Below are 17413 nucleotides of genomic sequence, written 5' to 3'. Positions count from 1 at the left end.
AACAGGCCAAACTTTGTTGTTGGAAATTAGATGAGAGGTCAAGGTCTTTTCAGTGGAGTTGGGGAACAAAGTTGTCGATACTACACGTTAATCTCCTACTGTAACGTATCATCTATGTGGCTCCCAGAGTCTCTGATGTTGCATTGGTGCACTTGAATCTCAGGCTCTTGGACCAGCAAACAAAGTTTTAGTCTTAGCCAGTTACTCAAATGGTCGTCAGCTTCTTGTCGATGACGTTTAGCAGGTTGTCTTTGGTCTGGTGGAGTGTGGCCTGTTGATTTCACTTTCACGCCATGTATCAGTCAGCTGTGAATTTACTCTTTATTAATGCTGTATATGAATATACCAGGAATTTATACTTTTGACACAACTACAGATTTTTTTTTTTTTTTTGTGTTAATGAGCAAGAGACAAAATCCAGCTATAGGGTTTTGAAACTGAGTGTGACCTTTATCCTCGGTGGTGACAGAAGGAAGTGAAATAAATTCAGCCTTTAATGAATGACAATGGTAGACAAACAAAAACTGTTACATCAAGGTTTTTAAAATGAAAACGCACGTACAAATGTGATCTTTACACGTTGAATCTCCTCCTGTAGTTTCTCTGAACAGTATGAATATAGTGTTACGTGCAGATGATCCTGAAAGGTGGAGGACAGTGACGCTGCTGCCTTGCTCAAGTGCACTTTGTGTGATTTACAGTGGCGTGGCCTGTCATTCAAGTTACAATGACACAGCATTTTGAGACAATATGTTGTGCCTCCTGTCAAAACAGGATATTGGGCTGGAACAGAGAAGGATCATTAAATCAGACTGAGGACAGCGAGTTTTATTAGACACACATAGTACACTGCAGGCCGAAACAGACTTATTTATCTCAACCGAATGTACAGTATATTTAAATTTTCCATTCACATCTGTCCTCCTAGTTATGAGTTCAAATGGCTGAACCTACGCACAAATTTTCCAGGCAGTGGATTAAGTCACGTAGCAAACCGATGTAGAGGAAAAGGCAGCATTTTCCCCCAGCACACTACACCTGAATCTACCAGCAGTCTGTCAGTCAATCATCCATTAGTCAAGCTTGATCAGCTCAATAAACATCACCAGCAGCTTTCTAGATCTGCAGGCAAGCTGAGGCTGTACACCTGACAGTTACCTGAGTGGGCAGCCGAGTCCAACAGGAGATGATATTTCATCCTGGGCATCGTGTCTAACTGAGACACGGGGACATGCACGGATGCACAGCGAGAAGCAGAAGGCGAGGAGAACGTTAACAGAAGCGAAGCCTTCTTTTTCGGTTTAAACTTGATTTTATTGGACACCTAAAAATGCACAAACAACAGCTATAAAAAGCTCCCAGAAGAGGAACATGAGGAGCACCGGAAACTTTGTCTCACATTGCATCAAATCAATATTTAAATTCTGGCCCCTTTTCCTCTAAAGAGAGCATGCGGATGTTGCTGCCTGTTTACTACAACTCCGATCTCATAGGACTAACAGTTTCATGGTGAAGGAAGGAAAAGAGAGAGGGAGGGAGGCAGTAAAAGAAAATAAGAGAGGAAAAGCTGATTCAACCAAAGACGCTTCCTCCCTTCTGCCTGAGCTGAGGCCGATGCACGGAGGGCTTCTTTCCACTTCCAGGCTTGGCAGAAAACAGATGGGTGAAGGTAGTAAGTCTGCTTCGTCCCCCCGTCCACAGCAGAATGTGAAATTCAGCAGTTTGACTTAAGCCTGAGCCTGAGTCTTCTGTGCATGTCATGTGCACGCTTTTCAAAAATCTCCTGAGTCATACGTTTCTCCGAGCAAACCAAAACGACTCTGGCACAAATGTTTCACTGGGTTAAAGGCACTGATATCAACTACTGACACGGGACTCACACCGAACGCGGAACGGAAGCGTAACGGAAGCGGAACGGTACTTTGCCCGGCGTCAACTCACACCGGACGCGGATCAGCCGCGGAACGGCAGCGGAGCGAGCCGGCCGTATTCACGCAAGATCGCGAGATCACGAGATCACGCGAGAATCCTGGACATACCCGAGACCCCGCGATAAACAATGTATAAAGAAAACAACAACAACAAACAGCTGACTTTGCTTCTCCGACGTGGAGGAGATTATAAAAAACATCTGTTGTGTCATAAATGATTGTGTGTTGTTCCACTTCAACAATTAGTCTCTCGTTGAGACCCTTTGATCGATCTTTGATCACCTGGTGCCACCGGTCATGACGTAACGTTGATGTGAAGTTGTAAAAAGCTACATGAACTGAGTATTGTGTTTTATTTTGAAAGGGGGCGGAAGTTTATTACGTTGATTCAAGGCCCGGTTTCCTGTCTGGTGCGCAGTGCTCTGTTGAAATTTACGAGGTTCAGCCGCGGCTCGCGGAAGAAATAGAAATCCTGCGGAAATCTCGCGCCATGGCGCGGAGAGCCGCTTCTGGGACGCTTCTGATCCGCGCCCGGTGTGAGTGCTCTCATTGACTAGACGGTGCTACGGTGACCGCGGCGGTACCGTTCCGCTTCCGTTCCGCGTCCGGTGTGAGTTGGCCTTGAGGCAAAATGGGATCAATCAATACAGGGCTGCAGCAAAGATAAATGCATATGAGCTTTACCAAATTAAAAAATGCACATAGAGTACTGGGAAGAAACCAGAACTGATCAGGAATCTTAATCTACCTGGTGAGTTTCAAACATTACTACAGATAGAGTTGGGCAGATCACTAAAACCAAATTACTGAGTCTTACAGTAGATGATTTACTGTTTCCATGATGGGAATGGGCAGTGCAGTTTCAAGGAGATGTTGTGCATAAGTTCCATCTTCTGTTGTGATGTTGCTTGATCGATTGGTGCCAGTCCTTTGGTCAAATGCTGCAGAGAAACATCTAAAAAATACTCATGATTGCACCGAACAGTGCAGCCAGATTCAGTTTCAGAATCAGTTCTTCTGTTGTTTCCATGCTAATGTGTTATAGATGCATCAACAACTGATGTGAAAAACTAGTATATGCTGGATTTTAGGTATTCTAAATGTATATTATAGCAAGGTCAGTGGAGAGTTGGACTGAAAGTTTCAAGGTATTCTTTCTTCCATGCCCAGCAGGAGCTTTTCCACGTCGGCTTAAGTCAGGACTGTCCCGGAGATGCACATGTCCTTGTAGCTAGTGTTACCTTCTTGTGAGTTTTGATTCAGCGTGGACTTTCTCATTTCGGTAGATACACGGGATAAAGTTGAGGTAAATAACTTCAGACTTTAAGAGTTTCATAGGATAGGGTTTCAACAGAGCTCATCCAGTTTGCTGCCTTCCCGACTATAAGTCAAAACGGAAGTCTTAAGTATAATACCTGTCAAGTGAACCAGCTCCAGCCCCTCGTTACCCTGATAGGAATAAACGGTTACTGAAAATAGATGGACGGGTGTCAAGTGAGAACTAGTTATCTGGTGGTCCATGAACAAATCGTACGATGAGAACGGTTCTTTATAGACGGGTTGTAGGTGGAAGTAGACAAGCTGCCAGAAATGTGATGGACTCTTACTCGTACACTTGCACGTTAAGTTACATTTTAATGGACTGTGTGTAAATTATTTCATTTTATAAACCTTTTAGGCACTTAGACACTAATGCAAGTAAATGATTCATTTTTTTAAGCATGTTTACCCAGAAATCTGTCGGGCAGAAGCAATATATTAATGTTATTTCAAACTAGTGCTTTGGGACTCAATGGCTTCCATGTATACACAGAATTAATTGGGATTTGTCTATTGAGCTTCTTCTACCTAGATTATACACCAACATCAGACAGATCAAAAGTCACTAAAACAAAAATTGATGAATCAAAACATAGACTTACTTTTTGTTTTTGCTGTTTTGTATTTAGCTTATTATGTTGTTTCAAATGTCTACCTTTTTATATGTGGGGTTATTTTTCTAATCTCAAAATTTGTTTTGTTGCCTTTTCATGTTTTTATACAATGAAAAGAACAGTGACTGCTTTAATGAAGCTCATGGGGAGCCAAATAAAAAATAAACAATAAACCATGCTTATGCAAGGTGCTGTTGTGTACAGTATGTTGCAACCAAGCTTGACAGGAGGTACGGATAAACAAGCCTCTGTGACAACATGGCACCAACAGTGTGACCTCGGAGGGGAGGCGGAGGGGCAGCCAATCAGGCGAAGCCCGCTTGGCCGGCTCACTGCTCCACACCAAGGTGAAGAGGTGGGGGTAGCGGACCTTGAGTGCTCTCTCGCTTTCCTGAGATGAGTGATGCTGCTGCTGGTGACACTGGAGAGAGGAGTTGGCGGGTGGAGATGGTGGTATGTGTGTGTGCGTACTACATATGTGTGTGTGTGTGTGTGTGTAGTGGGGGGGAAGATAGGGGAGGTGTGGCGGCCGAGGGGAAGGCAGGACGGGAGTGAATTAAGTTGAGGAGGTGGTCACGTAACAACCGGGTTCAGGCAGAGTTGAAGCCACTTGCTCGCTGTGCTGCAGCTGGTAACATTTACCTCAACTCCTATCCCATAAATGTTTGTACGAGTGTGTGTGTGTGTGTGTGTGTGTGTGTGTGCGCGCACGGGCATGTTAAGGAGCTCTAAAACACATAAACTAGGCCCGGATTTTTACAATGGAAAATAAGTTTTAAGAAACTCCCCTTCTAAGACACACACCCCTCCGAGGACCCCTTTAATAAGCATCTATTACCTTACAGCAACGAAAAACGTGAAACGAACCCCCCTCCTCCAACTAAAACCAAACTCTCCTCTGCTCGAGGCTCACAGAAAGGTGACAGATTGTGTTTTTCTAACTTTCTTTAAAATAATGATAAACATACATACACACACACGCCTGCCTTGAACGATTCGCCACCACTCTCCTGGAAAATACACTGACTCTATGTTAGTTTGTGAAAACTTTGCATGCACCCTGTGGAGAGCAAAAAAGACAAAAACAACAGAATAAGCAGAAGAAGAAGGTGCCACATCTTTACACAATTTGGCGGCAAATTCAAGAACAGGCAGGCAAGTTCTTACTTGTAACTTTTGCTGACAATGGTCCTCTACTATCTCAGCTTCACTTTCATGTGAGTGAAGAATCTCAAGGACGCTACACCAGGATAAAAGTTTCCAATCATGAGAGAAATGAGGTTAAATCTTTGGTTGTTGGTGGCCTTAAATTGGCAGAGGAAACACTGTGATATCCATTTTTAATACAGAAAAAAGCAAAACAAATAAAATCCCACAATGCTAGTCCAGCTCTTAAAACTGCTGGTCTGTGACGATATCAACCAACCAGCTGATCAATACCAAACTTTAAACTGATTTCAGCTTGATGCAGCTCAGATTAGGGATGTCTCCTTTGAAGACAACCAAGTTTCTCTCCAGGGATCATTAACTATTTCTGATTCTGCTCTGATGATACGCAATTATAAATCAAACCAGCATGTTTGACCACCTGCATTCCACCATCCTTGCCTAAAAATGACTGCTTGCGTCATTTAACTCTGCTTTAAAAACACTCTTCTATCCCATCATTGTGATGTGCTTCTCTGATTAATTACTGCAAAGTGAACACACACAGACACACACACACACAGTCATCGATCAATCACTGCCACTTCAGCTGAATTAGATCCTAACTTGTTTTGTCTCGTGGTCAATGTAGTAACAAGATGACGCCTTGTGTGGCCTTTGCTGTGTGATGTACCACTTCTGCTCTAATTCTCTTAATGTCAAACCATTGTGTTTTTTTTCTGACAGCAGTACTGGTGGCTTTCGGCCACGTCTATCTGTGCATAGTCATAGCTTAAGTGCGTCAACGTGATCCAGTAATGTCATGATGTCATCATGATAGGATTTATGTTTATCACAGGATTTATATTACAAATCACAAATGACATGATTTGGCAGACTTTATTCTTGACTGATTTCTCTGCTTGCATATTTGTAGCCTGACTAGCAGCGTGGCTGTCTATCACTGTAATATCCAAGTGGCAACCTCGATGTGAAGTGCCGAAAAACTGCAGTTCCTCAAACAGCCACTTAAGGCCGGCTACAAAATGAGTCAGTCTCCATAAGTCCCCATGTTCAAATGTCCAACTTCACAGCAGAAATAAACATGTTTACAGCCTGGTACAAAAAACTTTTGGTCTCTATAGCTAATTTCCCCGTTCATGACAAGGATGAGGATGAATTTTTTATAACTTACCCATTCAAATTATATTAAAGCTTAAAGTAATGCGTAATTGACAGGTGGGTGCCATTATAGGCGGTTTGTTTAAGCACCCAGGCTTCATTCAGCCTGCGTCAGCTCCACCAATGATCTACATCTTTGCCCATTTTTAGATTAGAGATGGCGACAGCCAGAGCCACCACACTGAGCTGCACAGCGATTTTTTAGAAAACTGTGGGTGACGTCACAGATGCGACGTCCATGTTTTATACAGTCTGTGGTAATATCTCAACAAACACAGCCTGGGATCTCATTAAATTAAATGAAACATACCCTCGAAGATGAACCATACCGACTCTGGTGCCCTCTCCTATCCCTATTTTTTAATCAGGGCATTTCTTTTATTCGTAATACTTTGGTTTATGACCAAATACCTGCAAAACATTCCCATCAGCTGCACTCTGAGCAAGCATGCTGAGACACTAAACAACGAGAGGCTGTAGACTCATTTCCTCCATTTACTTCATATTCTACGATTCACTAGGTATTTATCACGCAATGACATGCCTCACAACTGATGTTTTCAGACACAGATTGTGACCAAGATTTTATTAGACCCAATTTCGCACAGTGTGACATACAATTAATGCGTAAGATTGCTTGCTATCACACAGTCTATCGGGGGTCTTTACGGTACTATGTGTGCGCTGCACCGAGTCCAGCCAGCACCGGCAAACATACAGCAGAGCCCCCGAGGGATGCTGCAGCTCTCTGAGGAGAGGGAAGGAGAGGAGCGGAGTGGAGGTGGAAGAAGCCCCAGGTAGCCTCACAGCAATGCACCATTAGAGGAAGGGAAGCACAAAGCCAAGCTCTGCTGCTCGCTTCTTCTCCAGCCACCGTATCCCTCATTCTCCCACTGACCAGCTAAATATTTTATCAGCTGGCAAAAGAACCTACAAGCCCCAAGGCCAGAGGTTCTTTTTTGTTTGTTTCTTTATTGAAGAAAGTAAGTGTGTGTGTGTGTGTGTGTGTGTGTGTGTGTATCAGAGGACGGGGTGAAGGGAGGACTGAGTTTGTTCACCGACCACAACCTCACACTCAAGTGCTTTTGATTGGTCACTTTGAAGTAGTCCCCCCCCCCCCCCCATGTGCATCCTATGTGCAGCACGCTGCTCAGTTCAGAGCTGGATGAACGACCTTGAGCAGGCGCGCAGGGCTGTGTTGCCATGGCAACGAAGCCTCGCGCAACCAGTAACAGCTGGATGCAACAGCACTCCCTGAATTTTAGCGGGAGTCGCCACGTTAATAAAACGACTCTCCATGTCTCCTCCTCCCTCCTCCTCCTCCTCCTCCTCCTTCACCCCCCACCTCCTCCTCCTCCTCCTTCATCTCTCACATTTACTCACACACATGGACCTGTGCTAACACAAAAGAAAGACACGGTTGTACAAAGACAATATGTTTGGTATTAACATGCAAACTTATCTCTTATGTTTTTATTTAGTCCTCGGCATGAGGGCATAACTGAGTGCAAAGGAAGAAATGAGAGGAGGCAAGAGGTAGACAATACGAAGAAAAAAAAGAAAGAAAGACGGAAATCAAGAGTGAACCAAACAAAACACAGAACAGGGAGAATCGCACCAAGATGGGCACTTGATATTCCTCTCACAGAAGAATAGCTCTCGGAAAAATCAAGCAGCAGAGGACATGAGCTGCACTGAGGCATTTGGTGGAAAGAAAGGAAACCGAGGATACTCAGTGGACAGTTGTTCTGACAGTCAGCTCATCAACCCTCCAACTCCATGTGGTATTTATTCTATTATCAGAGACTAATGTAAAAACTACTTTTGAGCTTCTTAACTTTACCCAAAACCATTTTTCTTCAACAAAAATTTCTACTGAAATGACAGAACAGCCTGACATGTCAGAACACAACTCTCAGATCAATGTCCAACCAATGCAAGGACATGACCTACGTTTGCCGTTAGTCTGAACGGGTCAACGAGTGTTCAGTGACCTGGTTTCATGACTCGCTCCTGATCGGTGTTTAACACAGGCCTCACTAGAGCAACACAATATTAATGGACATTAATGATCAGATTCACCTCGGCAGCAATAAAATGTCACAATTATTCTTTAATCATGAATTGATCTTTCACTTATTTCAGAAAATGAAGAAAGTTCATCATTAGTCTAAGATTATATCTTCAAATTGATTGTTTTGTCTGACTAACTGTGGTACCCCACTGGGAAGATCCTTGTCACGTTGCGACTGCTACACTGTTGCAGCGTCAAACCCCACCAGGAGTGTTTCAGAAGCGTTTTGCTCGCCAGACTTTGTTAACTTGCTCAGATTTTTCTGGTTTATGTGTTTCTAAATGACTGCAGCGTAGTTAAATTGTTTCCCTTTTGGCTGTTTGGAAGTTTGCACAGGTTGTTTTATTTTGAAATTCGACCGCATTGTCTATAACCTTTTTGTGACTGATGAGGGATGTTCATCGCATCCCTCAGAAATAGTGTATTCTTAGCAGAGCAAAGTGGAGAGCCGCTTCCTTGATGGTACTGAAATGGATGAACGCGGAACGTGTTTTTTACAGTCCAAAACCCAAAGATGTTCAATTTTCAGTAATATATATTTTTTTCTAAAATCAAAGAATTTATTTTGTCGCTGCATAAATTGCCTTAAACAATGAATCAACTATCAAAGTAGTTGTTAATTAACTTTACATACATGACTGCATGCATTTCTTTTCTAAACTTGGTTTACGTCTGATGAATTTATTGTCTGTTTGCTGCTTAAACTGCTGCTTAGAGGCCATTGGTTGTTGTAGTTGCCACCACTTTCTAGATATTTATTGAAAACTATGATATGTGAATAAATTTAGGTTCATAATTTTGGCAATTCATTTTGGATTACTATCCAGCTTCAGGCTTGAAACTTCTTGGCTTTGGTACACAAGACTGAACACAGTTTAATTTAGTAACTTTAAAGTCACTAAGGAATTACCAAAAGATTGGTGTAACCATGTAGTAGACATAAAAATTAAACATAGCTGTTTAATTGTTTCATATGTTTTCTTTTGAAATACATAAATTGAGATACTTTCAAGCTGTGGTATAAATCTAAAATATGGCAATAATGTGTAAACACTTGCAGACTCATGACATGTATGGCATGTATTACCACAAATCTTACGATCACAAACTTTCACAGAGAAACACTATGTCGCACTGCTCAAACTGTAGCTGCCGTTCAACAAGAATTTCTTCTGTAATTGAATTTTTAGTCACATTTCTCTCATGAAATGTTTCACTTCATGTTTCTGATGATTTCTTCAAATTGCATAAACCAATAAAAATGCAAATCGCTGTAGAGACTCCTTATTTACGTTTTTAGTCAATGTACTCCATTTTTAATAACTGTTTGGCTAGTCATTTAAGTGTCACGTCTCCGCTAGTGAGTCAGTGACGGATGAAAAATTAGTCAATCTCATTCTAGAGATTTTTTAAATATTACTTTTATAATTATCATTTTGGACTTGATTTTTCTTTCACACATAACTTGAGTTTCCTGTGCTGCTGGTTTAGGGTGTGTTCTGTTTCATAGTTTAACCCTGGGTGAAAACATGCTATTAGAATATCAGAGTGGCAAAAATAAAAACAAAATGCATGTTGTTTATCCAGATACATGCAGAAATGTGACATAAAAAGAAACTTGAAGCTGCACTGAACAATATTTCTATGTTAAAAATGAGGGAGATGACTATGTGCAATGTGACAGGGTCACACAGTTGCACTCTGTGCCTTTTCCAGCTGCAGCAGGCAGCTGTTTTCTGATGTAATATGCAAAATGGAGTAAGCTACCTGCCTGAACAAAGTTAGCAACTAACTGGCAAACATAGCAGAGCATTTAGCAAATAAAGAGTTAGTTACTTCCCTCGGGAGTTGGTGTAAGACCAAAGTAGAGCTAAAAGGAAAGTGAACATCTGGGTGGCGAGAAAAACGACTAAAAATAAACGCTAATGTTGCTCCGTATCTGCTGTAAACAGACAATCACCACAACAACTTGATAAGGTGATAATATGTCAGCATTGACTTCTCTTCGTTTATTTTAGACTGTTGTAAAAAAAACCCTGTTCAGCTCAACTGATGATGAAACTATGTTTAGTGGTTCATTTGCATTATTATTAGTACCATGGCATCTTTTGAAAATAATGATCTGTCATATTGCAGGTGGTGTCGACTCTTCCTGTATCGTTTTTACTCATGAAACTACGTCAGCTTCCTGCACAACCACTGGAGCATTCACACCAACACACACAGCACAGTCATATCGCTCTGTCACATACACACACACAGCACCGCTGACAATAAGACCAGCGACACATAAAAAGAACAAACAAAAGAAGTTACATTTGTATTGTGTAATTATTATGTGTAGATATTTATTTTAGTTTATCTGAATGTACAGACAGAGGGGGGAGCTATCTTTAACAGAAAGAACCAACAAGTAGTTGGATGTTTTTTTTTTTTTAAAAGGGATGTGGGTAGTATTTCTGGTTTCAAACTGTTAGCTGTATGATAAAACAGAGCTCATTTGGGTGTCAAAGCTAAAGCCAACACATGACTATCTCCAATTAATTATCAGAGGAGCAGCAGCATAACATGTCTCTTGATAACTTTACAGGCAGGGAATATTGGCTCTGTGGTTTCTGGCTTAAGAGGAGAGCCATAAATGGCAAATATTGACTTGGCAAATTCAAAAACATAGAAGTAAGACATTAAAATTCAGAGGGGGTTTTTGTGTTTTGATGGACTGACAGGGCTCAATGCTTATTTCAAATTTACCAAAATGTTTCTATAGTACAGCTGTCACAAAAAGTTGGCATTGAATGTGTAGTGAGTCTTGATTGATGTCACGTCCCTGACGTCACCCACTGGTTTCTGAAGAGCCGTTGTAAAGCTCAGAGTGTGGTGGCTCTGGCAGTCACCATCTTGGCAGTCCTGCCTGTCACTTCTAGAATAATCTAAAAAAAAATGGGCAAAGACATGTATCGTCGTTGGAGTTAAGGCGGGCTACCTGCAACGGCACCCACCTGTCAATCAAGATGGCCACTAGGCCTGTGTTGAAAAAAAATCGATTTTCCGATTCTGAATCGATTTGCATATTAATTCCTTAAGATTGATTCGTACATCCAAAGATAGATTTAATTAAATTAAAATTTTAATACATTTTCCCCCGGTGAACTTTAACCCCACTAGTCGCGTCATTGAATTGAAACAGGCGTGCACCGTGTTTAAAAGGGAGACACGGGCTTGCTCCAGGTGGGACTGATGAATTAGAGCGGCAAGGTGTATGGGGGTGTCCCCGTTAAAGGACGGAGGCAGATGTCCAGTGTTTATGAAGATTTATTGCGGTTCTATAATAAAATACAAACAGCAATCAGAATAGCATGAGCTATACATAATGCACAAATAATAACACTGGCTACAGGACTGTACTGAAAGATACACACGTCTTATGTAAACAAATACCTCACACCATAGACATAAATACATAGACGCCGCATTGAGCAGGTTGGTCGTTGGTCGCGATACGTCAACGGGTCAGCCATATTGGAAATGGCAGGTCTGCCCGTAAACTAATAACAGGAAATGGACTGAACTTCATAAAGCGCCTTTCTACAAAGTTCTTTAAGTTAATGTCTCTTATACACCCATTCACACACACACTAATATATCTGGGAAACAAACAGGCACCAAAAACAACGTATGTAACTTTTAAAGTGATGATTATAAATGTTTACTCCTTATGTAAGCACCAAACCAACGTATGTATTTTTCTAATGCTGAGTGTTTACAGCTACTGTGTGTAACACTGTTACTGTGATGATAAATTATATATATATATATATGTGTGTGTGTGTGTGTGTGTGTGTGTGTGCGTGTGTATATGTGTATGTATATATGTTCACGTATAATGCTCTTTATTCAGAAAACTCTCATGTCACATCTACATTTCAGCATCTGGTTATTATAGACACAGATTAAATGTTAAATATAAATATTTCAATATTATTGGTTTTAATAACACTAACCCAAATCGAGATCGGATCGGATTATGATAATCGATTCTCAGTCTTAAGAATCGGAATCGAATCGATTCTTGGAATTTGAATCGATACCCAGCCCTAATGGCCACACTGTTTATTATGCATAACTTTAAGCCTTATTATAATTTGAACAGGAGAGTTGGAAAAAAACAAAACAAAAAAAAACTTCAGTACAGTTGTCATGAACAAGGAAATCAGCTACAGAGACCAAAACTGTTTTTTGTACCAGAGTAATTTTGTAGCTGGCCTCAAGTGGCCGTTTGAGGAACTACAGTTTTTGGCATTACGGCATTGGCTTCACATCACGGAGGAGGATGCATAATAAGGAGCATGGCTGCTTTGATTGACAGGTGGGTGCCATCACAGGTGGCTTGTTTAAAACACCCTGGCTTCAATCAGCCCAACTCAGCTCCATGTTTTTGCCGATTTTTTGATTAGTCGGTAGGCAACAGAGGCAGTTATCAAAGTCTGGTGGGCAAAACACTGCTTCTGAAACACTGACTGCATGAGATGTTATTCACTGCATTAATAGTATATTAATAATTAGATTAACCAACTAGTATTTCTGTTGTCAACTAATGCGGAAAGAGTTGTGTTGTTCTGATATAGGTATTTAAATCAAATACCATATTGTCAGCAGTATCAAAAGACACCCAGCCCTTGTCATTTGTGACAACACTAAAAAGGCTGCAACAAATCAGGCGCAGGCTTATATACCGCCACCCTGGAGATGTCTGAGTAGAAAGGACAAAAATGAGTGACAAAGAAAAGACCCTTCCTCCACAGAGTGAAATCAATGAGAGCTGGTGAAGATTAATTTGTGTTTAACACAATCTGACACATGGGAGAGGGGCCCCCCAACAACAACAGGACAACAGTTCAGCTCACTCTACGCTGCAATCGGGGGAGGCAGGAGACAGCGTGAGACATAGCACAACGAGAAGAGAGACAGAGCGCAGCAAAGAATGTGGTTCCACAAAAGACCCAGCAGAGTCGAGGAGGGCAGAAACAGGATCGACAAAAGACCAGGAAGGACGCAAAAGACAAAAATGTCAGGTAGAATTCCAGCAAGAGGCTCCACCTGAGCCCCTCCACCACCTCCTCCCATGATTCCCATGCTCCCAGGCTGGTGTGTGAGGTCCTGCCTTCCTCCTGTTAAGCCTTGTGAGCCCTGCCCCCAGTGCCTGACCCAGTCACCAACATCCCCTGCTAACCTCTGTCCCCTTTTTTTCCCCCCATTCAGCAAACATCATGCATCACTGTCACCTTCTCCTCCTCCTCCTCATCAACGCATTCATCCCGCCATCCGCTCGGCGAAGACCTCCACATGGGTGCCTACGGATCCGAGCAGCATGCCCACAACCCCTCCCTGAGTCAGTTCGGTTTCTTGTGAGCAGGTTGCAGGCGCGTGTGTCTGCACGTGTGCGGGGACTCGGGCCAGAGTTGACTGTAAATCTGTTGGGAGAAGGGTGCCGTGGAGCCAGACGAGGGCTTTCTCGCCGCCACACCCCTTCACTCGAGCAACAAACAGACAGTTCAGCCAAAGAGCCAAACGACTGGTTGACTAACAGAAATGAATCGGCACAGTCGATTAATTATTTAACCTCTTCACAAGCAGCAGCCGGTTAAATCATCACTCGAGTTGTCAGGAATAGTCAAGAAAAAACAACTTCACCGTACATATTTATCATGTTCTTGCCTCTGTAAATTTAGTGTGATAACACGTTGGCTAATAGGTTCATGATTGTAATTAAAAAAGGATCAAGAAGAGTAACCCTTTTTTGGCTGGAGGGTGTAATTTTCAAGCTTGTGCACAAAGAAAAAGATGTTTGTTAATATTATTTATTCATCAAAAACTTAAACAAGTCTCTGGTTGCAGCTTCTCCAATGAGGGCATGCTGCTTTTCTGTGATATAAACTGATTTTCTTTGGATTTTGGACTGATGGCTGGAAAAAAAAAACAATTTAAAAGACACCATCATGGATTTCTTTTTCATATTTTTTGCATTTTATAGATGAAAAATCACAATAAATTAATAAAATAATGAAAGTAATCATCAGTTGCACCCAAATTGAGTTACAAAACAAGCCTGCGAACACATCTAAATTTCCACACTGACCTAAGTGTAATTAACTGAACCTGACATCCATCACCTGTCCACGCTGACACTCAAACCATCTGCATCACTTCCATTCGACTACTGTTTACACACACTGAAGAGTGGACATCTATTACTAAGTGTAAGCAGGTATCGTAGAGGGGCTCTTGGTGTCATGCTCAAGGACAAGGACATGGACACGGAAACATAGACATACACTTGCTTTCAGGGATCAAACCGTGGACCTTCAGGGTTACAGGACAGTGTATATGCACAGGGCCGCGTTGCTGCCCCCTGCAGATATACAGTGAGACATATTATTGAGGATGAAGCAGATGACAGGAGGGGTTATGAAGGAGATCCAAGAGGGAAAAAACACAAGCATGACCACTGTTCACTCTCTCACCACACACATTTATAACCATGCATGCTATATCCAGTGCCCAGACGTGCACATTGATGACATACAGTGCAGACAGTGCACTTTTTATCGGCTGACTGACAGACAGTGAGAGAGACAGAGAGAGCGAGAGCGACACAGTCGTCTGCTCTGCTCTCTTCCCGCATCACGTTTGTAGTATCAAAACCAGTAAAACACACCAGTAACCTTTTATCAGACACGATGCATGCATCCACAGCTGAGCGTGCTCGCATGCACTTAATCAACAAACATTTCGGTCCAATTTCGCTCATGTTACGGCCGCGTCAGGCTCAGCTGTTGTACAGTTTCTCTCACCGATCATCGCGGACACTCAGCTGCAAGCGAGACAAAATAGTTACAGTTAATAGTTACCCCCCTATATATATATATATATAAAGCATGAAGCAGTGTATGTGTGCTCTCTCTCTCTCTGAAAAACTTGTGCTGTATCTATGGGAAACACTTCTGTGATCCAACAAGCTTGTGCGTAAACGGAGCAGCTTCCCTGTGTGGATCAAGTTAAGTTCATCAAACCATTCATTGTGCAAAACAAACAAAACACACGACGTGAAGCGTACACTTCATCGCCCGCATGAACAGGATTGCAAGTCTTTACTGTCATGCACTAAATGACCATGCACGGTGTGCCCTCCGCACCGTACCGATGCCAATATTGTGTGTGTGTGTGTGTGTGTGTGTGTGTGTGTGTGTGTGCGTGCGTGTATTTGTGTGTGCAGTGCACAGCCGCTGGGAAGCCAAAGTCAGTACATTTCCGTCCTCTATCGCAATTCAAACCAAATGTAAAGTCCGGATAAATCAGCTGGAGGTCTGCAAGCACGCAGCGCTGCCTTACCTTGTGGACGTATCTCTCTGCCGGATCGATAATTTCTTCTTTACACCGTTAACTCTCCGCCATCTTCGGCACTGTTTGTTTAAATGGGAAACACTCCCGAAGCCCAAGAAGCCAGTTCTGTAAGTTGAGGCGTCGCGGGGGATTCTGGGTAAGCGAGTTCTTTCGAGCGGAGCGCCGCGCGACCTGGCTGCGCGCTCCAACCCGGATACGGACTACAGGCAGACTCCACCACCGCAGGAGGGGGGGGCTGTGAGGTGGAGGAGGTGGTGTTGGAGGTGAGAGGAAGAGGGGGAGGCAGGCGCTGTCTAGCAGCCTACAGACGGATGTCAGCGACGATACCGGAGCGGAGAGAGAGAGAGAGAGAGAGAGAGAGAGAGATGCCACGCTGTGTATTTTGAGTTAAACTCAAACCAAAACCACTTGTTTGTTTGTTTGAAAGCTGAAACCAAAAAACAGACAGCATGCATGTCCGGAGCGGACTGTCTGTGCCAAAACAAGGCGTTTGGCTTTGGAGGGGCTGACACAGAAGTAGACATGCTAAAGTTGAGAGCAAATCAGGACACGAAGGTCTTATCCCTGTCTGATAATGATGAGTTGGTCTATTTGGATAAATTAAAGTCTCGTTTATGTGCCAGTGACTCTCACTTTACCGGGAACTGGGATTAGTTTGAACACTTTAACGACCCATGTGTTTTGACATTGATTCATTTCAGATCTTACAGTTAAATTATAGTTAACACATCTGCAAAGCACACTTTGTTGTATATGTCCACAGATTCAGTTTAAATGAATTTCCTTACATTATTTAAAAGTTGCTTTAGTAGTTTAACTCATCATCATAGATAGATAGATAGATAGATTCTTGTGTTGCAGCTGAAGTTACAAGTATTACAACAACAATACAAATAGGCACATGTTATATACAAAAGGCACAAGGTAGATACAGTATAAATAGAATAAGGTCTGAGGGAAGGAAGAACATATACTGTTGTTTTAACCATGTAAAAAATATACAAACTGTACAAAAGAAAAATATGCGCATATACTACCTATTGGACTTTCACAACATAAAGAATAAAACTTGTCTCATGAGCAAACTTTGAATGATTTTGAAGTTTCAAAAATCTTTTTATGCTGTACAGAAATTAAAGTAAACCAACAGCGGCCTAAAATGGAAACACACATGTACAGCATGTATATAAAAGTGACCAGTAGATATTATATGATTTGTAGTTGTAGTAGTAAAATGAGTCAAATTTGTAATATTTGGAGAAAAAAAACACTGGTATTGGACCATATGGGCTGATTTTTGGTATAATCTATAGTAGTGCTTCCCATTTTTTGTGTCTCTTGTGACTCTTGTGACCTCCCATCGAAACTTAATTTAATGAGCTGCGAGCACTTGAAGAAAAGAGTGATTTCTTTCCCTTCTTAGATCATTTTGACTAGATTTTATTGGCCTTTGACAAGAAAATGGAAAAGATAAAACTTAATGAGCACATTTTATGTAGCATCTTTCTTTCTTGACTTAATGACTTAATCATCTCATCTCACGGTGTGTCTGTACCAGCTTGTACATTCATTTATTATCACAATAGTTAATATTCAATTCAGTTCAGTTAAATTTTATTTATATAGCACCAAATCATAACAAAAGTTTTCTCATGACACTTTCCATATAGAGCAGTACTAGGCGATGGTGGCTCCTTTAAGAGCAGAACCCAACTCAGGTGGGTGGATAGAGAGAGAAAACTATA

The 17413-nt window shown here is 41.9% G+C and overlaps 1 protein-coding gene across 1 annotated transcript in view; it reads right to left on the bottom strand.

Moving 5' to 3' along the window:
- Positions 1 to 15827, bottom strand: part of LOC104919659 (nuclear receptor coactivator 3) — a 64273-nt gene extending 48446 nt beyond the window's left edge. Inside the window, exon 1 of the mRNA XM_010731724.3 lies at positions 15657 to 15827. The gene's annotated coding sequence lies outside the window, so the exon portion shown is untranslated. The remainder of the gene's footprint in view (positions 1 to 15656) is intronic.
- Positions 15828 to 17413: the final 1586 nt, after the last annotated feature.

The sequence above is a fragment of the Larimichthys crocea genome, unplaced genomic scaffold (assembly GCF_000972845.2).
Source record: "Larimichthys crocea isolate SSNF unplaced genomic scaffold, L_crocea_2.0 scaffold97, whole genome shotgun sequence".
Lineage (NCBI taxonomy): Eukaryota > Metazoa > Chordata > Actinopteri > Sciaenidae > Larimichthys > Larimichthys crocea.
The sequence above is the reverse complement of the archived record's forward strand: the minus strand, read 5'-3'. Positions and strand labels throughout refer to the sequence as shown.